The sequence below is a fragment of the Perissodus microlepis genome, chromosome 23 (genome assembly GCF_051167445.1).
Source record: "Perissodus microlepis isolate ML-2025 ecotype Zambia chromosome 23, ASM5116744v1, whole genome shotgun sequence".
NCBI classification, from domain to species: domain Eukaryota; kingdom Metazoa; phylum Chordata; class Actinopteri; order Cichliformes; family Cichlidae; genus Perissodus; species Perissodus microlepis.
Window position 1 is genome coordinate 20,572,455 of NC_140482.1, and position 26,513 is coordinate 20,598,967.

At 40.9% G+C, this 26,513-nt stretch overlaps 1 non-coding gene across 1 annotated transcript; it reads right to left on the minus strand.

The window, feature by feature from the left end:
* Nucleotides 1–7,962: 7,962 nt before the first annotated feature.
* On the minus strand, nucleotides 7,963–8,035 carry trnar-ucu (transfer RNA arginine (anticodon UCU)). The gene has a single exon. It is a non-coding gene; the product is annotated as a tRNA-Arg (tRNA).
* Nucleotides 8,036–26,513: the final 18,478 nt, after the last annotated feature.

Genomic DNA, 26,513 nt, shown 5'->3' on the forward strand with positions numbered 1-26,513 from the left:
GTAAAAATAGGTGTGCAGATAATTACAAAGAAAATACAGCTCAAATACTAAGAAAACCTCCGGCATCAACTCAACCTTGTTGTTGTGACTCTTTTAGGTTGGTTCATTCAGTGTACTTCCTCAGAAAGTGTCCTACAATTCTTAGAAACACCTTTCCTATTACTTATTAGTTCGTGTTATGATTATCCAAAGTTTATGTTGGTAGCAGCTCAAGTTTAATTGTGCACACACAGAAAAATATTTCCCTGTTTTATATATCATTTTCATGGCTGTACCCCAACTTTAAAGGGTTTATTTCATTAACACGAATATGAAAACAACATCTGGTAAGAAAAAAAAGTACATCTTCTTGCAGGTGTTTTTACAATTTACTCATTCACTAAGCTAGAACTTTACTGAAAAAAAAGGTCCTGTGTTTGTGCCTGTGGTACCATGGTACCACGTTCTTACCGCACACTTTGTTTTTGTACCAGATAAATCTTGACATGTGTGTTGGTGAAGTAAAAGAAAAAGCTTTTTAAAGCATAACAAAAAGCAAAAGAAGAGCATGAACAGGATAATCCAAGCTGCATGACAGCAAAACCACAGAGCTGCATAATCTGCCCGAAATGACAAACGAGGCGAATTAAAAAAGGGAAAAAAAAGAAGAAAGGGGAAAAAAGGGTACATTCCAGCGAGAGCAGAACATTTTAAAACAATTATAAAGGCCACTTCTACTACACCACTTTCTAAACTCTCTCTTGAGCAGCGGTCCATATCCTAAAAAGTCACACCTCACTGAAAGCTCGTGTTTTGCAGGGCGAGCATGCCAGCCACATGGTGCAGCTACAAGTCTGTAGGGATCTGGCACTCTGGAGCGATCCCTGCTGATTTTTTTGGGGGGGTGTTATAAATTAACAGCAGCCACTGACACAACCTTAAACTCTAAACTTGTTTGTGCACAGGTTAAAAAATGACAAACTTGGCTCCACCTCTTTTAGCACGGTGAAAATTTGTTTCTATATTTAAACTTAATGGATCAGAGTTTGACGCCATGTATCTGCCGCCGGTTTTGTTTTTTGGATCCAGGTCACACGTCTATCGGGCGACCTCCATGACCCCCGCAGAGCCAGTGGATGTTGCACGCGTTGCTCAACTCCATGTGAGCGCCATGTGCCAAATGGAGAGCTGTGCTGTCAGCGTCATGCAACAGGATTTAAAACGGCAGATCCGCACGAGTTATCAGAAATAACACAATAATGATTAAAAGAAAAAAGCTCAGCCAGAGCTTGCCAAACGTGCTGGCACGGCTACATGTAAAGCAGATTGTTTTGCATATGCGGTGCAGCCGGAGCAGAGATGGATTAACACAACATTATGTGACGCACAAGTTTGTAGATGAACTTCATACGTTGAGATGAAAACAAAGTTTCCCACAGGGAGTGCTGGCTGATGGTTTTCATGTGCATCACATACAGCAGCGTGTGGTGAACCACAGCTTTCTGCTGTGACTGCTGAGCAGCAGGTGGTCTTAGTTTTCGTTTGAAATGATTGCACTTTATATCTGGTCCTTTACTGAGTTTGCTCTTCTACAGTCCACCCCATGATTCAGTAGCTCGTAGAACCACCTTGAGCAGAAATAACGAGCAGTAATGGTTTTCTGTATGACTTTATCAGTCTCCCACATTGTTGCGGAGGAGTTTTGTCCCACTGTTCTTTACAACATTGTTTCAGTTCACTGAGGTTTATTCACAGCTCTCTTAAGGTCCCACCACAGCATTTCAGTCAGGTTGAGGTCTGGACGTCAACCGGACCTTTGCAAAGACTCCTGTTTAGGTCAAACTTCATCTGTCAGACAGATGGCCTCACATTGACTCTACAATACTTTGGTATATGAAAGAGTTCATGCTCAACTCAATGACTGCAAGGTGTCCAGGTCCTGTGGCTGCAAAACAAGTCTTGTAGTTTATTCAGATGCAACTTTGCAAACCTAAGATGTGTTGCTATGTTCTACAATGATGGGGACTTTGATGGTTTGGCCATGTGTGCCGAATGAACAGAAACCGGATACTGTCAAAGCTCCTATGGCGCGAAAGACCAGCTCAATGAAAGGTGCAACGCTCCCTGAAAAAAGTGGAGAAACCACATTGCCGAAAATATGGAGAAAATTTGATTGACCATCGAGGAAGCCTGCACCATAACCACTGATTACAAATAGAAGCAAATCACAAAGAAGTCCTGAACCCATTGTGACCACAGCAGCTTATTTACTCCAAGGACACACTCCTGTTCCTACTGCCAACTGATGGAAAAAAGCAGAAGAAGAGAGAAGCTGTTCCAAGTCAAACTTATTCAGTCTTTTTCCAATTGTACTGTCATGAATTTTGACTTTTAACGTGCTAACTGAGGCCTGTAGAGTTGCACATGTAGCTCTTGGGTATTTTCTCAGTTTCTCTGAGCATTGCACAATCTGACCTTGGAGTGAATTTGCTGGGATGCCCACTCCTGGGAAGATTGGCAAGTGTCTTGAATTTTTTCCAAAGGTGAATAAATCTCTCTCACTTCAGAATGATGGACTTTAAATTGTGTGGAAATGTCCAGTTGCTTTTCTAACGTCATTGCTGATATCTTTCCTCCTTGGTATTAACTGACACCTGAATGCTCCAAACCACAAACTTCCCAAACCTCTGCTATTAAAGAGGTGCCCACACTTGACGATCAATTAATCAAGTGTATTTGATTAGTTGGTTGCTACTTAGCCTCTTAATCCCTGGTGGAAGCGGTGAGGGTGGACTGCATCAATCCTGTGAAAAGCCTTTTTTTCACATGACTGTATGTGCAAATACTTACTCTCAATTTCTGTAACCTGGCTTCTGTTTTTAACTTCTTCTCATCCTATATCAGTGCTGATGTAGGGTTACTGTCTGAGTGGCAACACCTATAGGAGAATACTGCAGTGGATACCCGCACCTTAATGGTGAACATAAATAGAAGTGGCTGTATGATGACATTACCAGCGGATGTACTGGAGTCTTCATGCGGCACAGCAAGCAATCTCAGTGCCATTCCATATCATACCTTGATGCCTCTGCAGACTGCTTTGCAACCCACCTCCACCTAGCTCTTCTGCATGCCATTTCTAACTTAATCAATTAGATATCTGTTATCCATTGATGCCCGTATCCTTTATTCCTTGTTGTATTTTCAAATCTGAAATGCAACATTTCTAATTAAGCTTTACTTTATTGTAGCCAGATAATCCCATTTGTTGTTGTCTGAAGAAAATCCCAAAGAGGAAGAGTTCGGGCAAGACAATAGAAGCCGGTGTCTCGGTTCATGTAAACACTTTGGAGGTAGCACTACAGTACAAAAACTTAACCCAGGTGCTGGTCACAACTTCATGTATGAAAACCCTTCATTATCCTACATATTTATCATCAAAAATGAGACAAAATGCTTCCTTTTCTAATCACACCTGCAGTAATTTTGGTCCTGTCTCCTCTGTGTGTTTGTGTTTGTGTGTTTTCAGTACAGTAATATGCTGTGTTTACAGATCAATGCTGTGTGTCTTCACTTAGATTACTTTGATAGAGTTGGAACAGGAACACGGGGAGATTAATCAAAGTGAAGGGGCACCGACTCCCGGCCCGTGCCAGTCGATATGGCCGCATGGTTAATTTGCCCCGAGGAGGGCTGTCGTCAGGCAGATGATAAACAGTGTTTGCCCCATTTTTTCGCCACGAGCGTGCTCCTGCTCACCAAGAAAAATAGTTTCGACCTGTGGTCTCTAATTCACACTGGGGCGTGAGAGGTGGGACATTAATCATCCTTCTGCTGTGGCCTGCCTTTGACAAGCGAGCCACCGTGGGTGGATTGGGTGGAGATATTCGTTTGGTGAGCTCACAGTGGACTCAGGTAAACCATGCAATGGGCTGAAATGTGCAGAAAGTAGAGAATGTATCTGTTTCACTTTGTTAATAATAATAATAAAAAAAAAACATTAACAGTTGGTGTGAAAACAGCAAATCCGCCCTGAAACTAAAGTAAAAGGATTTAATTTAGGGAACCTTATGGGCTTCAGTTGTCATGCATGGCAACTCAGTGCCAGGCATTAGAGTGCTGGCTGTCTTCCAGCTCCTCCATATGGACAACAGGGATTCCAGCACCATCTTGAAAAGGAAACGCCACAATAGGCGACACTGACCTCCTCTCAATTTGCCCGATCCCCCAGATTGAGTGACATCCTTTTAATTGTAGAGCTAAAACAGCGATGGAGCAAGAAATAATGGAGGATATCACACTGTGGAGCTTTGCCAAGTCCGCTCCCCCACCCCCCGCTTTTCCTTCTTTCCTAAGGATGGAGTGCTGGAGAATCGAGGGCTTATAATACCAGCGAGTTGAGGCTTTGCTCCAGTCATCATTTCCATGCTGCTTTACGCTGATTCCCTAATATCCTTAGCGCCTTGCGTAGGGATAAGCCCATCGTGCCGAAACATGGCTGTCATGCCTATAAACCGTTCACGGCTCTAAAGAATCCATTATGGCTGCTCCACAAACACGGGGACTCAAAGGGCCACTTTGCTCAAGCTCATTTATTCTTTTAAGGGGTATTTATTTACCCCTAGTGCTGCTGGTGGAGGGGGATCTCCAGTACACCACAATACATCACAGCAAGCTGTATTTAAGTGTAAGTGGTCATTTACACCATGAGTCACACATATTACACTTAATGTACTGAGCCCATAATGCACACGCTGATCCTGCGATGCACAAACTGTGGGATAAACACATGTTATGATGTGTATGTGCTGGCAATGGGCAAAAAGAGGAAATGGGCAGATCATTTATTTCAAATGCAGCTCAGTCGGGGGGTGCGGGGTGTCAACATTTGTAGTTATTGTCGCAAAATTTAGACTTACTAGCCAAAACTCAGAGAAAGTACGTTAATAAAATATAAATATACATTTAAATCTATTTCATTTACATTTTTTATTACTTAATTAAAATGTAAAAGGTTTAAATATAAAAATAAAATTGAGGAAATATCATGAAAACTTGAGATATTAACCCTTTTAATTTTGGGAAGTGTAAAAAGTGACTTTCCTTTGCGCTCAGAAAATGAACAAAATGTATTTAACTTAATTTTTAATTTGATTACATAGATTACATAGAAATTTTTGTGTAATCATGTTACATATGTGGAAGAGTTATTGTAATTTAGTAGTTTATTTTTATTTCATTTTGAGTTTTTGTATTTAATTCAGTTTAGCTGCGTTTAGTTTCCAGAGTGGATATTCTTATTTCACCTTAGTTTTTATTGTTTTCAAATATTTAGGTTTCATTAGTTTCATTAGCTTCGTCTTTTTAATTATTATTTTAATTATTATCTTAATTATAGTGAGGAGGGCCTGTCTCAGAGGCAGGATTTGGGAAAATCAGTACAGGTAGTAAAATAAAAACACAGAAGTTCTTGAACATCATTAACTCAAGTTTGCAGAGTGATCCAAAATCTCAATAAACACACCTGCGTCAAAAGGCCAAAATGAACAAAAACTAAAATTAAAGATATTTTATCTCTGTTTTTTGTTCAAAATGTTTTTTCACATCTATTTTCAGTTTAGTTTTAGTTAAAGAAAAAAAACGTTCATGCTGTAAAACGTTAAATGTAATGGAAACTGGTCAAAATGAGATTAACTTTACTGGTAGGCATCCAGTGTATCCCAAGCATATTTTCCTTAAAAATAATTTTTTTAAAACAAATAAACCTTTGATTTTATTCATTTAAGATGCATTTGACTCAAAATAACTGCTTCGTGTTCATGAGGGCAAAGAATAATTTTTTAAGGCAGCACTGATGTTAGTCTGATTCTGCAAGTGGCATCGTAGCTGTGCAAAACTCAACACTTTTAGCATTAACTTTCACCGAACCACCAAAAGGAACAAGAAGCACTCTGAGAGTGCAAACCTACACCAAGGCAGCTATATACATATATGTATAGTAAGTTTGTAGTAAAAACAAGTGCAAAATGTAGGCTCTTGTTATTTGCCCTATTGAACCCCTTTTAATATACTTTATATTAAAACACATAATATTTTTTATTTATGTGGGTAAATTTCAAGTTTATTTTGTTTAAAGTTTCAAATTGTTATTCAGTTCAGTTTAATTTCATTTATACAGCACCAAATCACAAGAACAGCCGCCTTAAGCTGCTTTATACTGTAAGGTAAAGACCCTTCAATAACAGAGAGATGACTGCTTACCAGTAAGCACTTTGGTGACAGTGGGAAGGAAAAACACCTTTTTAACAGGAAGAAACCTCCAGCAGATCGTCAGCAACATAACAAAGTCAAAAATAAAGTAATGTGATATTTAGAAGCCTTATATATTATACTATATGGCTGTATGCTGTCAATACAAACAATGGCAGAGTTAAACAGCTCTTTATGACATTATTATCACTTTCACCTTCAGATCAATATATTGAGCTTGAAGCAAAGGTCAGAGGTTGAATACTTTCTGTATGTGGGTAATAAAAAACCACACTCAGGTTTTTAAGCTCAAGTTTTAAGGCCTTTTGTCTTTTTTTTTTTTTTCGAATTTGCTGGTCACAGAAAATTTTTATCGCTATAAAATTTTATATTTTACTTGTTTGCAATCTAAACTTCTAAACAGCTTACCCCAAAGCTGCACTGCTGTGTGGTTTCACCACATCCGGCACGGCTGTCTACATTACTTTTTAAAAAAATTTTTTTTTTGCCTGTCCCATTTGGTTCTTTAGCCGTCAGAATTGTTGTCTGAAGACCAACAAGGATACCCAATGGATTTGCTTTGCCAAATGGATCATCACGGCCTTGCCGTATTGGTCCATTTGATCGACCTTTGTTGTTATTATTTATTTTATTTTCAGTTGTTACAGATGGGACAGACATGACTGAGACATGAGTGAGGGATAGGAAAGGGAGAAAGAAAGATGAAGGAAAAGAAAAACAGAAGGGAAGAGGGACAGTGAGAAAGGGCACTTAAAAAGAGAAAGAGAAAAAAAATCTCCTGGATCACCTGTTGAGAGAAAAAGAAGAGAAAACAAGCAAAAAAAAACAGAGCAACATACTAAACACAACACCATCGCATTAATCTAGCTAAGTGTAAACAGCAGTAAATACTAAATATTGAATGTTGTTGTGTAGCAAGCAGGACCGACAGCGCACAATGTGCTTGGAAATAGCAGCCAATAAAGGTGTAGTTTATGTCTATGAACAGTGAACACCCGTGTGCACACCTGTGTGGATCAGCGTGCTTGTATTCAAAAGGTTTCCCCATGTAACGGTCTGCTAGAGGGTGTAGAGAGCCATAGCCCTGTCCCCCAGGGCATGAAGCAGGCATGGAGGAGATCCAGGCTCCAGACATCCAGAGGCCCCAGAGTGCGAGAGCCCAAGGAGGACCACCGGAGGGGCATCCGTGCCACCCTCCTGGGAAGAGCTGAGGAGAGCCCCAGATGAGGGGTCACCCAGTAGCCACGGAGCAGAAGCCAGAGGGGGCTGCAGTGGCGTGCCCGCTGGCTCTGCCGGCAGCCAGCTGTGCCAGAGTGAACCGAGCTGCAGGCCCAGAGGCCGGAGGCCCGACGGCCCCCTTTGCCCCGGAAGAGGCCTGACCGGGCAACAGGCACCAGGCCCCGCCAAGTAGTCACCAGGAGTGAGCTGGTACATACCTGAGTACACCAAGAACCACCAACGCACCGAGCCCTGAGGGCATCAGTTACCGGCAGGGAGTGTGGTGAGGGGAGATAGGCCTCCAACAAAATCTTTGAGGAATGTTTCCAGCACCTTGTTAAATCTGTGAAGATTTAAAGACATGGCCAGTGAGTGCAAAAAGGAACCATTTCTAATCCAGCTTCTGTCTAAAAGTGCTAGCAGAGGATGGTTTTGATCCATCGACCTCTGGGTTATGGGACCAGCACGCTTCCGCTGCGCCACTCTTCTGGAAATCACCCCAGATGGGACTCGAACCCACAATCCCTGGCTTAGAAGGCCAGTGCCTTATCCATTAGGCCACTGGGGCCACACACAGTGACCTTGACATGCTGCATATTGTTTAGCATACAGCTGGTTCATTGTGAACAACAGAATGGAGAAAATGTTTATTCAGCTCCTGAGCTGAGCTCTGAGCTTCACTTTGTTTGGTCGGTGTTTCTGTTGTTTGTGGAGACTCATGAAACCACATAAGGACCAGAGAGTAACTACGATCTGGATCACTGGGTCTAGTTACATTAAACATTAAGTCTTTATGAGTCTTGGAAGCATCTTTCTGAATTTATACCACAAACAAGTAAGAAAGCTCTGAAGGCAAAAGGTGATTCAGCCCTTTACTATCAAGGTGCACCTAATAAAGTGTCCAGTGAGTGTATTTTCCTATCTCTAGTCCATTTATATTCCTGTCTTTTGTGTCCTTACTCCCAGTTGGCTTACTTCATTTCCCATTTACACCACTATCATTCCAGTTTATTCCAGTTTCTCCATGCCCATTTCTATTTCAAATCCCACTACTGTTCCTATTCCCATTTCCAGCTCCTCTATCAATTTCTTTTTCCATTCTCAGGCCCATCTTCCTAGCACTTGGTTATTAATAAAGTCATACTGTTTAAAATGTGTAATTGTATAATATTAAAGAAAATGAACAACATTTCCACCCCTGCAGCATTTAAAAACTGGTACTTTAACCAATAGTCAATACACACAGAGACTAAAACACAGAGTGTACTATGTAGTGTCAGGCTAACACCCACAGTGTGGGGTAAAGCAAGTTATATGCTATGGTTCAGAGCTCTGACAGGAATTACTTATCGTTCTTCTTACACACACACACACACTGATTCAGAGATTATCAACGAGTATGGCCATTGAGTGGAAATTAATTTGCCACTGGTAATGGATAGAGACATTTTGCTGAGATGCGTAAAAACAGCTGAACTGCCAGCGATTACCTGCTGGAATCAGCCTTCATCAATATCAGGATAATTACAAAGCACTTCTGGCAGTGCGTGAAATGAATGGAGCGTGCAACAGATTGGGCGGTGGCCATAGATGTCTGCAGATATTAGGCCTCCTCCTCAGAGTGGCTCCACAAGGGGTTGAAAGCTACCTGAACAGACTGGAGCTGCTGCTGCTGCACCAGCAGCTTCAGGAGGCGGGTAAATCGGAAGAGAACTGAGTGTAACAGAAAAGCACGTTCGGGAGTAGACTGAAGAAGAGAGCAGAATTAGAATGAAATAAGTAATACACACCATAAATGTATATATACTTATATGAAAAAGACTGTCTAGAGTCCTGTGAAACACTAAGTCCACCCCATGATTCAGTAGCTTGCAGAACCACCTTCAGCAGCAATGTTGAAGTCAGTTTTATTTTTCACCCGTTCTGTTGTGGATTTGCTGCTTTGCTTAGAGTCATTGTCCTGCTGCATGACCCAGTTTGGTCCAAGCTTTCAGACAGATTTCCTCACATCTGACTCTAAAATACTTTGGTATACAGAGGAGTTCATGGCTGACTCAGTGGCTGTAAGATGTCAAGGTCCTGTGGCTGCAAAGTAAGCCCAAATCATCACCCCTCCACCACTGCGCTGACAGCTCGTGTGAGGTGTTTGGTTTTGTGCATTATGACCAGACATGTCCACTTTGGTCTCGTCTGTCCAAAGGACATTGTTCCAGAAGTCTCGTGGTTTGTTTAGATGTTACTTTGCAAACCTAAGCTGTGCTGCAGTGCTCATTTTAAAGAGAAGAAGCTTTTTCTTGGAAACACTTCTAAACAAGTAATACGTGTTCAGTGTTTTTCTAATTGTGCTGTCATGAACTTTAGCATTTAACGCGCTAACTGAGGCCTGTTCTTTTTATAAAACTCTACTCATATTTTATAAAGACACGTGTGTGTGGAGTTTGCCAGATGTGAGATGCTGAAATTCAAACCCACAGAAAAATGGTCTAAGACTGAAAGTTATTTCTTGAAACTGCAAACGCGAGTTGTCAAAATAAGGGCTTGGTAATCCTTCCACAGCTTTTGACCCTATCGAATCTGCTTTTTTGAGCAGAAATGCCAGAAATATTTTTCATCTTTAAGCGCTTAAAAGTAGAGGTAGAACAGGGTTGATTTTCGTGCTTTTTAACCTTTGCATGAATTGTTGATCATTGAAACATTTTTCAATATCCATTAATTCATTAAATCAAAGTTTAAGGTGTGTAAACATCCTTTTGCTCAATGGGTTTCAGTAAAAACAGTTATCTTAAAACATAATGTAAAACTTTTTATTTTCTCAGATAGAGCTATCACTAAGTTTAGAAAGAACACCACCTAAAGGCTCTTATAAGGAGTTCGCTCCTATTAAAAGGTATTTAATTATGAGATGAGCTCCTTTGAGATAATCGATAAATAACATCCATGTGTAGCAAATGAGCACATCTTTAGTGGTCTTGTTTCTGATTCTAGGCGGTAATAATTAACTGTCTACGCCCTGAGGGACTTAATGCTTTTATTCTCCTCAAGGTTCAGAAGCAAATGTCTTCAGATTAGGGTCCAAACAGCAGCATTTTACAGTGTCTATGGCTACGTTCACACTGCAGGTCTTAATGCTCAATTCCGATTTTTTGATCAAATCCGATTTTTTTGTCTGCTTGTTCACACTACAAATAAAATGTGACAGCAAACGCGCTCTAGTGTGAACCCTCAAAATGTCCCGCAGGCGCAAAAGAAGACGTCACACACAACGCGCTCTGTTTAGACCCAGACCAAAAAGTATTGTTTGACTGTTGGCCCTAAATATAAAGATTTGTTTCGGACTTTACGTTTCCCAATTTTGCTTTAAGTTATAAAGTTATTTTGTTATTTACATATGGCCTAATAATTATCTTTATTGCTGTTTTAGAGAGGAGCGGTGCTTCAAAGGATAGTTGAAGATTTCTGTCAGAATCTGCAGATTGTACAGTACAAATAAAATGTTCACGTTGTCTTCCCAACAGTTTCACTGGATGGCCAGGAAGCGTTCACAATGTCTTCTCTGGCGCTGATAATTGGCGTCTGTCTTGTGTCAGTGACGTAAAAGACAGATTTAATGCGACATGACCGTTCAAACAGCAGTCGCTTTCTAAAACATCGGATATGTATCGGATTCAGTACCACATACGAAAGTGGCCCAGATCGGATTTGAAAATATCGGCTTTGTGCTGTTCACACTGTCATAACATGATCGGATATGGGTCGCATAGGGTCAAAAAAGTCGGATTTGATGCGCTTTCGCCTGCAGTGTGAATGTAGCCTATGCTTCTCAAACTCTATGTGGTATCCCCCATTTCAGAAGCCAGAGGCAGAACTGGCTACACACCAGCGCCATGATGGTGGAAATATGGGTGGGCCCAAAGCTGGAGCCGATGATGTTCAAATTCAGTCAAAAATGATTTCTTTGCACCGACATGACCCCAGTTTCTACAAAGCAACACTGTCTGATGTTCGAGCCTCGCTGGAAGACAAAGATCGGTAAGGCGGTTTGAGTCGGTCGGCAAGGAGGGGGATGGAGGGGTGTCAAGGGTGTCAATCTTTGTCTTTCCCAGACTTCACTTCCATTTCTCACATGGAACCACTTTGGGTGCCCCCCTCTCCTCTTGGCCTCTCCTTTCTGTCCTCTCAGACAGCAAGCAGGAGGCAGTATTCGGTTACCTCTCCAGCTGAAGGATTACTTCAGTCCATCGCTGGGATGAAAAGATGACTATTTTTCCTGCCCTTCTTCAATCCGACTGTTTTTAAGGTGAGAGGCTCGGGGAGGAAGGAAACTATTAGACGAGGGGTGAAGCAGGGCCTAGAGACGCAGCTGCCAGCCTCCTTAGCCCTAGCCTGGTGGGAAGGAAGAGGATCTGGATCTAGAAACCCGAGATCTCTCATAACGTCTGGGAATGACCTAAGTATAACTTCCGCTGCCCCTCCGCCATCCTCATCCTCATCCTGTTGCATCCTATAACGGTTTCCTCCAAAGGCTTGCATGCACAAGTGTGTGAAAGCATGAGAACACAGGGGTCGTACCACATATAAGATCATGAACGAAAGAACGAGGTGGTGTCTTTGACCTTTTCAAAGTTATGCTTTGGCTAGGCACACCTCTTCAGGCTTCCAAAGACTGATCGAAACCAGGCCTCCGGTCGGGAGCAGATTTGCATATTTGGGAGAATTTTTCAAATGCCGGGTCTGATCAGAAGAGTCGAGGGGAAATTCCAGCTTTAGCAGTAATGTTTTCACTTTGCTTCATCTGGACGGATGCTTTGTGTGAGTCCCACATCAATCACCGCCTTACTGTCAGAGAGAGGGAGAGCTTTGGGTGGAAAATAAGGCAAAGGAAATGGAGGCTGTGTAGCTTCGTCTGCAATGTGTTCCTTACAAGGGCATCTTCTCTCTGTGCTTCTTTAAAACAGTAACAGTGGCGTAAACAGGCATCATTTCCCCCCTGCATGACGTCCCAGTGGATGTGTTAAACCTCCCCAGCTGACAAATTGTCAGAGTGACTCGACTGAAGAGCTGATTGCTAGGTTAATATCTGCCATTGATCTCTTCATTGATCATTTGTCCCCTGCTAATGACTGTGACTGGACTGATTTTAAATAATACGTCTCGCTTGTAACCCGACATCAGAGGAGGAGGGATAAGGATCGGAGTATGACTGTTTCTCGGGGAAGGAAACCGCTGCGAAAAATCAGCTTGAAAGGCCAGAGGAAATTGAGACAATATTAAAAAGAAAAGGTTCAATCTGTAAGCTTTTTTTCCTTGCTGATCAGAAGGGCTGCGGACTACCGCTGGGCTCCTTAACATCTGGTCGGGCAATTTACCCCGCTCTGACGACTGGAAAGGTTAAACCACTAAAATCTAATATTTGCCTGGAGGGGGTCAAGGCACTGCAATTACAAGGTACAATCGGCAGGGCTAATCAGCTAGTAGCGCGTACCAGGGGCTCGGCTGGGCAAATAAGCCCTGATCAGAAGCGCCTTGCTCTGCCTCTCCTGTTTACTTATTAAACCCTGTTCTCATGTTCAAGGGCCCCACTGCAGCCTCTGGCCCCACACACCCCAAGGCACAGGGGAGTAAATTTAGCTTTTTAAATGGGACCGCACCACTTGGCGAGAAAGCAGCCCCCCGTGTTAATCAGTATCTGTGGCCTTTGTTGCGAAATGATCTCACATTACTTTTCTCCAATCTGGCAGGCATTAACACCTTGGGAAGGAATGGGATAGGTAGGGATTTGTACCCTGAGGAGGAACTGCAGACAGATGTGTGTGTGTGTGTGCAAGGACACCGATGAAGGCCCATGTCTCAGAAGGATGTGTGTTGTTCCACAGTGCTGTTTACATGATTGCTCTTTGACACACATTTCCTAATTGACTGAGTATCAAGTGCAGGATTAGTGTATAATATATCAGAACTGTCTGGTGCACACAACACTTTTGAACAAGGCTTGGGGAACAATTACTGGTAATTAAATATGTGCCAGTTACTGGAAAAGATAATTATGTCCTTGGTGTATAACACCAATTAATTACTTTTATTTCAGCGAGCAAAGCTTTTAAACGGCAGCGGAAGCCATTCGAATGGCGTTCGAGTGCAGGCAACCTCCGTGTTGCGACGCGCCAGAGGTAGAGCGCACGTAAAGTCTTTAAATCGGGTTTTTCACTTTTCTCCTGCAAGCTCATGTCGACTGGAAGGACGGAGAGGATGCAGACATTGTGGTGGTTGTGAAACTGCCATGAAAAATTGACAGTAGCACTCTGGCATTAGCTGCAAACAAGCTCTGCCAAAGCTACACTATACATATATATTTTTACCTCTCTCCTCTCCCTCGTTAGGCATTAAACACTGACATAATGAAAAAGAGACTTCTCGAGGGAGGGCAGAGCTCAGCTCTCTCTTGCTAAGAGGATTGGTCAGATTGGATATAGAGCCTGTGTGGAATCGCAGGTGCTCTGCATATCCTCACACCTTCTTCTTCAACGACACCTCTCCACGCCGAGATAGGAGCGTTAGATTAGCCGTAAACCTCTCCTTCCCCAAAACTAACAGCTTTGAATTCAAGCATGTGTACGCCGCTCTTCTTCACATATCAAAGCGGGGCTTCGGGAGAGGTGAAAACCTACGGATTAGCAATGATCTCAGTTTGGGCGTCCGCCTTTTAATGTCTAACTTGGAAAAACCTGTGGCCGATCATTAGTAATCTATTAAATCCACGGCCTAGAAATGGTTACACTGCGAGCTCCTCTGAGCTCCTCTGGCTGATGCTACTTTTCCAACCGCCCCCCCATCGCCCCTCACTTTGGTTAATGAGATACAGAGTCAGATGGGCCAGGCGTGCTCTCTCTCTCTCTCTCTTTCTTCCTCGCTCTCTTTGGTCCCGCTGCACACACTACTGTAATTTTTATCTGTCAGCTTGAGTCCTGCACCAACAGCTTAATCCTCAAATAATCATTCAGTCAGGAGTGTGTGGCCCTGTAAATATTGTTGTGTGGATACAGGAGTACAACAAAATATGTGCTCTATCCAGCATGTGGGCATGTGCAGAGGAGTGTTTCTGAGTCTGTGAAGATACTGTTAATGGTAGTACAGGGTGGGCCATTTATATGGATACACCGTAATAACATGGGAATGGTTGGTGATTTTAAAGTCCTGTTTGTGGCACATTAGTATATGTGAGGGGGCAAACTCCTCAAGATGGGTGGTGACCATGGTGGCCATTTAGAAGTCGGCCATCTTGGATACAACTTTTGTTTTTTCAATAGGAAGAGGGCCATGTGACACATCAAACTTATTGGTAATGTCACAAGAAAAACAATGGTGTGCTTGGTTTCAACGTAACTTTATTCTTTCATGAGTTATTTACAAGTTTCTCTTTGTTCACAGCCATTGACATGTCGAAGAGGTTAACACTTGAGGAGCGGATCGAAATTGTGTTGATATCTGGTGAATGCAGTAACCGGGTCATTGCAGCAGATTTCAATGCAAGACACCCTACGAGACCACCCATCTCCCATGCTACAGTCAGCAAACTGCTTGCTAAGTTTCGTGAAACTGGTTCAGTGTTGGATTTGCCAAAATGTGGACGCAAGAAAACTGTCACTAATGAAGAAACATCAGTGGTTGTCCTAGCTTCATTCAGCAAGAGCCCACAGCGTAGCACTCGCCGCATGTCACTGGAGAGTGGCATTAGTCGAACATCCCTTCGGCGGATATTAGCTACTCACAAATGGCACCCTTACAAACTCCAGCTACTGCAGCATCTCAACGAGGATGACCCAGATCGGCGCACAGAATTTGCAGAATGGGCAAAACAAAAATTCGAACAGGACCCTCAGTTCACGCAGAAGATTTTGTTCAGTGATGAGGCAAACTTTTATGTGAATGGTGAAGTTAACAAACAAAACCACCGCTATTGGTCTGACACTAACCCACATTGGATGGATCCCTCCAAGACTGTTGGAACAACAAAAGTGATGGTTTGGTGTGGTATATGGGGTACAATGATAGTGGGTCCATTCTTCATCAATGGAAACCTCAAGGCCACTGGATATTTGAAATTGCTACATGATGATGTGTTTCCCTCTTTATGCACTGAAGCTGACATGTTCCCTGAGTTTTTCCAGCAAGATGGTGCACCACCACATTATGGGTGCCAGGTCTGAGCCTTCCTAGATGAACAGTTTCCTGGAAAGTGGATTGGTCGTCGTGGGCCAGTTGAATGGCCCCCAAGGTCTCCCGATCTGGCCCCCTTAGACTTTTATCTTTGGGGTCATCTGAAGGCAATTGTCTATGGTGTGAAGATACAAGATGTGCAGCACCTGAAACTACAGATACTGGATGCCTGTGCTGGCATTTCTCCTGCGGTGTTGCTATCAGTGTGTGAAGAGAGGGAGAAGAGGGTTGCATTGACAATCCAACACAATGGGCAGCACATTGAACACATTTTATAAGTGGTCAGAAACTTGTAAATGACTCATGAAAGATACGTTGAAACCAAGCACACCATTGTTTTTCTTGTGACATTACCAATAAGTTTGATGTGTCACATGGCCCTCTTCCTATTGAAAAAACAAAAGTTGTATCCAAGATGGCCGACTTCTAAATGGCCACCATGGTCACCACCCATCTTGAGGAGTTTGCCCCCTCACATATACTAATGTGCCACAAACAGGACTTTAATATGACCAACCATTCCCATTTTATTACGGTGTATCCATATAAATGGCCCACCCTGTATATGTGAGTTTGTAGTATGTCACTGTTCCCTACAGGGTAAAGACTGTGACACAGGTGCTTCATACAAATGAAACAATACTTGGATTTGTGTTGTGACGTATCAATAATTGATTCAAACAGTTCTGTCGGTCAAATACGGTGCCTCTAAAGTCCAAAACACAGCAACGTTAGGTCAAAGACAACAACAGAAAAACTCACACTCAAATTCAATTCAATATTATTTATATAGTGCCAAATCACAACAACAGCTGCTTCAAGGTGCTTTAGCTTGTAAGGTAAAGACCCAACAATCATATGACCCCTATGAGCAAGTGCTTTGGTGACAGTGGGAAGGAAAAACTCCCTTTTAACAGGAAGAAACCTCCAGCAGAAGTGGACTCAGGGTGGGGTGGCGTGGACTCAGGGTGGGGTGGCCATCTGTCATGACTGGTTGGGGGTGATGGGAAAAAGACAGGCCAAAGACATGCTGTGGAAGAGGACCAGTGACTATCTATAACTAATAATTAAATGCAGAGTGGTGTGTAAGCACACAGTGAGTGAAATAAAATGTAACATTTGACAATTTATGGCCACTTGTGCATTGAGTTGTGGGATTAATGCTTTACATCATCAAACACTACATGTTTTTGTCTACATATCAAAGCTATCTTGGAATTGAACCATCAACTCAATGTTCAGGCACGCTAACAACTGCATATTTAACCAGTCTCAGTACTCTCACTTTACTTTGTTACAATAGGCACTGTAAGCAGAGCATACCTACTATACTGAAATCATTTAAATGACTTGCAGTTGTATATCTAACAGCCTCATAAATCCTTTCTAACTGTATGAATGGAACAGAATGTGCTTTTATCTGTGTAACCATAGAGGATATAACTCATGATGATGGTTTAATTTTTCAAAACCAGTTGTGCAAATAAGTCCAGAACACAATAGTTGTGTCACCCAACATGTCTGTGTGAATTTCTAAGACAAACATGCTGGAATCTGTCAGGTAATCTAGTACATTTTATGGTTATGAGTTGTTTTTTGACAATGATTAGGGTTTGTGTTGAGGTACCTGTCAGACTAAATATGTGTACATATATATATATTTTCTTTATGTTCTCACAGTTTATACAAGTGGGATAACATATGGATGTTCTAATGAAAAACTAAGGCCAGTACCTGCTAACCAATTTTGCAGTTTTAAAGAGCCTTGTGGAAAGATTAGCAACTAATCTATCAACCTAGAAGCTAAAATAGACTCCATTTTGTTAGACTCTATTGGGCCAAAACAGGTAGTGTTAACCTAGGATACTTTTGATATTGGGGGGGAAAATAGAGCTCCAGAGGAAACTTGGGAAAGCACAGAGTGAACATAAAAAATTCACCCAGAAGGTCTGGCATATAGATCTAGGGTTTAAATTCAGGACCCTCTTGCAGTGAATGAACTGTGCTAAAGTATTAGCAAATGGTAGACGTGCAGCATTAAGACTTATCTAAAAGCAATAAATATAGCTAGCTAAAAGTAACAAATAAAAAAAATTTAAAATATGTATCTAAATAGAACATGTAGCTATTATGTAGCTAAATATTTAAAATATGTGACTAATATGTTACTAAATACCAAATATTTATCTAATGTGTAGCTAAATTTAAAAGAAATGGCAGAGAAAGAAAGCTACATTAGCTGTAATAATTAACCTAGCTAAGTATTTATATATAAAACGTAACTAATATATTATGCAATGCCAAAACTTTTGACATTATAGAACTCGACTTAAGTAAGTTAAATATTCTTCTATTGGAGTCATAGTAGAAACATTCAGGGTTTGGGGGTTGCCTCCAAAAATTAGTAAGAATGAAGGTTTATCAAACTAATCTAAAGACTGGAATATGATAGGTGGTGTCAGTGAAGGGATACTGGAGCTTGTTGGAGATCTAACTTGCTAACATATACCCATGTGAATACATATCTGTATGTATCATACTGTAAACGATGGTGTCTATATCTTCCCAGAGGTGTTTGCATTAACAGGGACAAGACAATATCCTGCAAAGGTTTCATTTAGAGATATAAAGTAAGTGCCCACGAGGCAAACTGCACCTACAGCATTAGGATGGTGTGTGTGTGTGTGTGTGTGTGTGTGTGTGTGTGTGTGTGTGTGTGTGTGTGTGTGTGTGTGTGTGTGTGTGTGTTGGCTCTCTGGAGAGGCCCAGCGTGTGTCACGGCAGGCTCTGCTCCCCCTGGATCTAAGCAGTATTGACAAACCCATCAGAACTGGTGATGCATCTGGCTCCCTGCTCGCTCCCCTCCGCCCTTCCCTCCTGCCCTCAGTGGCGCTGTGGGGCTGCGCTGACATGCTGTCACCTTGGTAACTGCTGCCAGAGCGAACGGGCCTGCTGGGATGGCTGACCCGAGCTGGCGGCTGGCCGGCGAGCTGCAGCAGGAGATGTCACCAACGCACCCCTGAGGACCAACCGACCCCTGTCTCTGTCCCCTAGCCATCGATCCGTCTGGCTTGTAGATCCGTCACCGCTCTGTGACGCTCCCTGTGATAGGACACTGGTAAAATCTAATGTGCAGGCCTATGGTGAGGAACATTATTGTACACTTATGTTCACATTTTTACATGTAGACACACTGAAACGGTCCCAAAGAGCTAAACCACATTCTGATCTTGGATATCCTGACACCAAATCCAAAATGTCCCCAGAATTACCTCCTCAAAGCCCAAACTACAAAAACATCTGCCTCCAAATCCATGTCTATTTGAGAGAAGTCGTCCCCATGTGATGTTTGTCTGCTTGTAAGCAGAAAGTGTTTGGTGCGTCTTTGGAGAATCACTTCTTCTTCTCTGCTTTTTGAGGTTACCAAGTCATAACTTGGCACCTTCTGAATCCCCCTCTCTGTACTGTTGTTTTTTCAGAGCCAACATAAATAGAAGTTGTTGGCAGCCGGCTGTCAATGGGCGTCCACAAAAGCTGTGAGTGCTTCAAAATGTTGACCAGCTTTTTGACACAAGATTTTAGAAGTAAGCAAGCTCTTGCTGAGAGTCATAGGTCAGGCTGGGTTCACTAACTTTATGAATAGATGAAACACATGCCATGAGTATCTCAAAAGGTCCCTGCAAGAATATTATTCTGTTTTAAACTTTGCTCCACTTTACTTTGTGTTAAATTTAGAGACTTTATGCAACTCTTTGAAACACTAAGACACTTTAAAAGTAGGAATATTAATGATAATGCAAATGATAGGCTGGATCTGAAGAAGTAAGATTACCGGTTATAAAGATGATAAGGGTGAGAAAATAGAAGCCAAAGGGAATGTATACAAGATTCAAATAGATCAGCTGCACCACTGATAAAAGTGATCAATGCCTGAAACACTTATACAAATGTTAACTAAATTTAACAGTTGATATAAAGTAGCTAGCCAAAATTGCGACTGTTTTGCAAAAAGTACAAGTCAAATTATTAATCAGTAACTAAAAATAATGAAATAAATAAACAAACTTGTTATAGAGCAGCTAACTTAAATTAATTAAGTATAGCTTCCAGGAGAAATATTATCCAGTAGCATAGCTCAACAAATTATTAGCAGATTATTAGCTAAATATAATGGGAAAAAAGTTAAAGTAGCTAGCTAAAATTATTTATAAAAACCCATAGCTATATGAATTTGCTAAATAATTAGTAGTTAATTTGCTACCACTCTGAGTTAAGAGTTGAACTAGCTTGATAAAAGTGGTAAAACACTTTTAGCATGAAAGCTTAAAGTATGGATAGAATATAATATTATTACGTTATTTTGCCCAAAATATAGCTAACTGTTCAATTTTAAGCTAACGCTATGAACTGAGTCAAACTAGCCAGATAAAACTATTGATAAGCATGTATTGACAAGTTTTGATATGCACTGATGAGCATAGACAGCTAAAAGTGTGTTTATAATATATATAAATTGATTTGCCAAAGAAATATGGCTAATAGTAACAGCTAAACATAACATAAGTATGGATAAATAACTAAACTTGTTAGCCAACCATAGAAACAAGATGTTAGCTACAAAACTAAAATTGAATAGTGGATAAATGGATAAAATACTAAATCAGGTATAGAAAGTTATAAGTTAAGTAACTATAGGGTAACTGGAAATAAGCTAAAAGTAGCCTAGACACACTTTAAAATTAGTCTAATTAAACTCACTGAAACATTAAAGGCATGGAAGAGGATTTTTGAGCCCCTGACAACATTTTTTTCATCTGAGGGGGGGTCAGTTAGATTAACAAAAAAACAAAAACAAAAACAAAACACTGAAAAAATCAATACATTAAGTGAATAAAAGTACTCAGATTACTGCATGGAATCAAAAATAAGTGTTCAAGAAAGCCATTTCCTCCACTTTCACCAAACCTAAATAAAACTAAAAACTAACTGTGAACTAGACGCTTCTTCACAGAAAAGAACCACCACATTAATGATAACAGATCAGTGGTGTAGCCTTAGCAGGAACAACAACAACACCACAAAGCTGCTTTTCCAAACGCATGTGCACAGACTGAAAAGCCAGTCTCAACCTTGCATCACCCGAATCTACAGCAGGAGAAAATGTGAAAGATCACTAACTAGCTTCCTGGTTCCCATGGCTACAAATAAAGCCCGGTTGGCTGTCTTTTATGTGGGATCATGAGCACGGGTGGAGCATGTGTTTAACCGAGGATGCTGCAAAACAACATCTCAACCCCCCCCTCCTCCCAAAACTGCATTACAACTGAAAAAAGCTGAACAGATGCCAACAGGAAACCCTTTGAGGTGGTGATAAAATTTTCAAAATAAGCATGAAAACAGCTACTATTTTTTGGGAGATGCAAAATGTGTGTAATTTGCAAAAAAATATTATATTTATCATATTTACCATCAAATGTTTTTTTAGAGCCACCGATAATACCCAAGTGCTGTAGTATAAATAAAGCCAAAAATATTAAGTAATATTCAGTAATGTTATTAATATTATTAACTAATGTTTTTTTTTTTAATTTAAGCTTTATTTATACAGGTTAGACTGAGACTGTCTCATTTACAAGAGAGACCTGTTTCAGACAAACATATTAAAATTACAACAATTAAAAACGAGAAAGATAAAACAGCCAAAGCTGCCTAATGTTTAAAGAATCATATCAAGACCAGAAACAAGTTCCCAGTGATGACATGGTTACATCTATAGCTGAATCTGCATGAAACAGATTTCCTCTCAAAGCATCCGGAACGTTCTCAACTTGTTTTCTTTGATTGCTCAAGAAGAAGGCATTAACTTGGATAGCCTAAACACTTGGAGACCGTACTCGTCTGGACAGCTACAAAGTGTACGAAAGTGTTGCAAAGGAGATTAGACAATCAATGAACCAACAGGAAATACCAAAGAGCTCTTTAGCTTCTTATTTAAGTGATGAAAAGCTGAAAATGTAGAGATTTTTTTACAGGTCGGTCTGATAAACACACATCACATACACCATCGGTGATCGTAATGCCTAAATAATGATAATAAAAAAAAAGCAATAAGAAGTTCAGCTTTAATTAATAAATAATGGATAGCATTGTATTTTTTATTTTTATTTTTTTAAATAAATGCACATTAAACCCATTTCCTGTATCTGCATGGCTAACTTTCCAGCCTGAAGTCCACAAAATGACACAAAGTGACTTAAAACCTTTGCAGACCTGCACACAATCTCGAGCTAAACGAAAATGTCAGGTTTATTAATTAACTCTGATTAAGGATGTTGTTGATTCTGCTGGAGATAATGACAAGGGGAGCTGGAAAAATCAAACGCGGAGTCAGCTCGAGCGTCCACTGGGTGGCGCTGTAAGGTCAGGGAAACAGGAGAGGAGAAGCTGTGGTTATAAGAAAAGAAAAAAAGAAAAGAGGGTGGGGGGACAGGAGGGGGAGGTGGGGTGTGTGGAGAAGATGTCTGGATTAGATTAGGCTTTGATTGTGGAAAAATACTCATGAAAACGTGAAGGAGTTGTTGTTTAAGTCACTTTAATGCGGGTAAATATGGAGGGAACTGACAGGTGAGCTGGTTTTATTCAAGCTTTTTTCCCTTTTTTTTTTTTTTAGTGTAAAAGAGATCCACGTTTGTGTTTGATGAGCTTAAAGGCGGATGAAGAGGGGTTAGAAGTCTAGTTTCACTTTCTGGGCTTCTTCTGTATTTGTCTATATAACTTTTCCCTCTCAGTGAGGCGTTTCAGGGACACAAAGTGAGCCACACACAACACGCAGAGACTAAAATTACGCGCACACACACGTATGAACACCTGATTTCATTTGATATATTGTATATGTTGTATATGTTGTATATTATATAATATGATATAATAATTAATGAGGGGTGTGTGGGGTCTGTAGTCTGCGCACTGACCCGCAACAGAAAAAACAAACGGGACTACTTTTCGTCGAAAAACTTCCTTTGGAAAATACAACTTATTGCAATAGTGTGTGTGTGTGTGTGTGTGTGTGACTTAAAACAAACAAACAAACAAAAAAAGCAATTTCGCTGCTACTAAACTTTCCTGTAAGTGTGTTTATTTACCGCCTTCATAATAAGAAATTTAAATTCCCGTGACGCACTTACGAGAATTATGTGCTTATTACATGATTATTACAAACAATTACAATGATACTAATAATAATTTTTTTAAAAAAACACTTTAGCGGTATTTTAAACCCGAAGCACATCAGTGTAAAAGCGGGAAACACTTACAGGGATGTGCAGGAGCGTTTGAGGTGAATTTATTTTGAAAATCTCGTGTCTAAATAATCAATAATCATTTTGTTTTTTTTAATGGAGCATTTTGTATCTGAACTGCTAATCAAAGCTCTCGTGTTGCTGAGTTAAAGGCGAGATTTAAAAAGAGGAAGAGGAGTAGAAAACCCCCACAAACATTAGACTTCAGTGCGCAGGCTTTCTGCGCTTTTGAAATGCACGCAGGCAGATGAGGTGCTGAAGCACATTACCTCTGTGAGAGCTGAGCTGCCTTCAGACTCCATTCACCCCACCCTCCTCCTCCTCCACCTATCCATCCTGCCTGCTCACAAAACCATGACCTTCACAATTTATAGAGAGGAAACCCCCGAGAGTCACGTCATATTTTAAAACATCCTCCTCTCCTTCTTCTTCTCCTTCTTCTTCTTCTCTCCCTGCTGCCACAATAGAGTCTTGATAAGCTGTATTTAGACGGAGGCCTGTTATGATCTACTGCTTTTGTTTGACTCTGATAGATATTCCGATGTCGAGAGGAGAGGAGGAAAAAAAAGTCTCCCGTAAATGTCGAGCATGCCACTTTCTTTTTATATTTACATACAAATATGCAAATAATGATGATAATAATAATAATAATAATAACAATATTAATAATAATAATGGGGTAAGAATAACGATGACTAGTAAAAGAATAACTAAAATAGTTGCATCAATCTTAGTTATAGTGCGTTTGAAAAAAATCTGTACTGTAAAATGAATTCAAAACAAACAAAAATAAATTACGAATAAATGAAATTATAAACAAAACTATTTACTTAATTACTAATAAATAATTCAGAATAAATTACAAATAACTCACGAATAAAACTATATTTATGATAATAAAATATACTATTATTATTAGTTTGCGGAATGTATATTAAATTGTAAATATAGTAATATAAAAAATGTAAAAAAATGGGGAATTATCTTCACACAAAAATTGAAACTGACCCTGTAGCAGCTCCCACAATTTCTCGTAAAATTTCCACGATGACAGCCCGACAACCGGGACACGAGTGGGGTGAAATAAAGCGCCATGGTGGCTGGAAATCCTACCCACTGTTAATGACGATCAGAAGTCAGAAGACAGGGGGATAGGTTTTTCTGAGCGTCTCTCTCTCCCTCTCTCTCTCTTCTGCAGCACACATAAATCCATGTAGACGTGGAAGCGGAAGGCTCCCTGCGGAGAGCAGCTCTGAATAATCCATATTCATGCGCCCGACACGTGGAGTAAATATGAACGTGGTGGTTTTTGGGGTGGGTGTGTGGTTGTGTGGGTGGGTGGAGGGTTTGAAGGGAGAATCCAGTTGTGCGTATGCACATTTTCACCAGGTCAGAGGGCGAGACCGGCACCCACCTGCCCCATAGGTGTGCTTTCAGAGAAAGTGGAGCCAAGAAAGTGAGGAAGGTGTGCGGGGCCTTGTTAAAAGTAGAAACCCTGTGCGTGGTAAATGCGCTCAAACCCTCTGAAACAGGGTGGGTATAAATATGATTTCAGAAGTGCGTATTATTTATTTTAAAAACAGTAAAAACGTTATAAAAAACAAACCCAAACACCTGTAAGTCTGGGTGGATGTATTCAAGCGTGAACGTCGCAGTCAAATAGACACACGTGTATTTATTTTTATTCAAACAGAAGCATTTACTGAAATATGAATCTCATTAAGTAACTTTTTTTTTTTTATTAGATTTCTTGCGCTCAAGCAGACTTTGCGTGTATGTGTGTGTGTATCGGCGGCTGATTGAAGGCCCATGAAATATTTATCATCAAAAGTTTGGTTTTATAGGAAAAATCTGGAGTCCCTCCACCCGCCCTCCACCCTGCTGAAGCCTGGTTTTAAAGAGCGCATAGCTGTGACAACGAGCGGCTTTAATTAGCGCGGACGGGCGAGGCGAGCCTGTCGGGTCACCGTCGTCCCCAGAATCAATAGCGGGGAAAGCGAAGCGCTCCCAGCTCCCGGGGCCTACCGGTGCGCGCGCGCACACCTACATGCACGCACATCCGCGTGCTACTGCTGCTGCCAACACGGCTATGAAAACCCATGAAAAAGGCAAAGCTGTTGGAGAATAGGCGGATCAAAACCCATTATGAGATTTGAAACTCTTTTTTTCCCTCCTGTGTGTGTTTCTTGTGTCGCCCTTTGGTTAAAAATCTCTCTCTAGATTGGGATATTTGTGCAAGAGCAAACTGTTGGATGCTCTCAAAGCTATTTTTCTTCTTCTTCCTCTTCTTTGTGTGTGTCTGTGTGTCTTTTTTTTTTTGGTTGGAATCCATAAACGCAATGTAAACGCACAAGTGTGGGATTTGTTGCAGAGGAACCTCGATTGTTCCTGCCTGTGCTGAAGGTCTTATCTCGGCGAGTCATGTGACTTTCTCTTTGGGTTTTTTTTTTTTTTTTTATGCAGAGGAGCACAGGAACTGCATGCATAATGAGCGCTTGCAATAGGTAGGCCAAACTAGAACCTCGCGGTATTTTATTTTTATTTTTATTTTATTTTAATGTTTACTGTCTCATAAGCACGCCCACATATTTATTTATTTATTTGTAATTTAAACACAATTAAACAGGCAGCCCGGCACATTTTAAAATATTTTAATTAATTATATTATTTTTTTAAAAGGCAAAAATGCACGAGAGAGGGTGTAAAGTTTTTTTTTGTTTGTTTTGTTTTTGCTGGCTTCACGTGCAGCAGCGTGCCTCCTCTGCTGCCACTTTTACTAATGGAGACAAAGAAAAATGATGCCCACTTCTCTCTATATCATTGAATTCAGTTGCTAAGCAACTAGTATGGGGAAATCATCCGCGAAATTCAAAATCCTGCAGCGCGAGGACACGTTTGGTGAGTTTTTGCTGAATAGGCGAGCAAGACAACTCCAGAAAAAAAAACCCTGAAATAAATAAAATATGTATATATTTTGTATATTTTCAGTACAAATTTAAAAAAAAAAGTTTGAAAGACAGGCACACGTTTTCATGGTGATAAAATTTGCATGATAACAACAACAATAATAAAAATAATAATTTAGATTTACTACAGGAAGACAAACATTGCAAGATGCTTTTTTTGGTCTGCGCAGGCGCTATTAGTGATATTGTTTGGCTGGTATATTTCCCTGTCAGACTGCACCGTGCTGAGGCTGTGGACACACTCGGTGCTTAAAAACCTCAGTGACCCACTGCCCCGGATCCTAAAACAACATGTCAGCCCCACCGGGTTTATGGAGCCCGTGGACCCAAACACACCTGCACAGCGTGGGGCAGAGGAGAGCCAGGCAGCCGGCTTATAAAGTCTAACTTAAGGAAATCATTGTGCGGATTAGCCTCTCGTAATGTTGAGCAGAATTAAAGCAGGAGGATGAAAAAAAATCCCCAAACATGATGCTGAGTGTGTTTATCTGGACTGCGAGCTTAAATATTACATAACACACAACCCCAGAACATCAGGAGGCTCCACACAGCAGCGACACTAACCCAC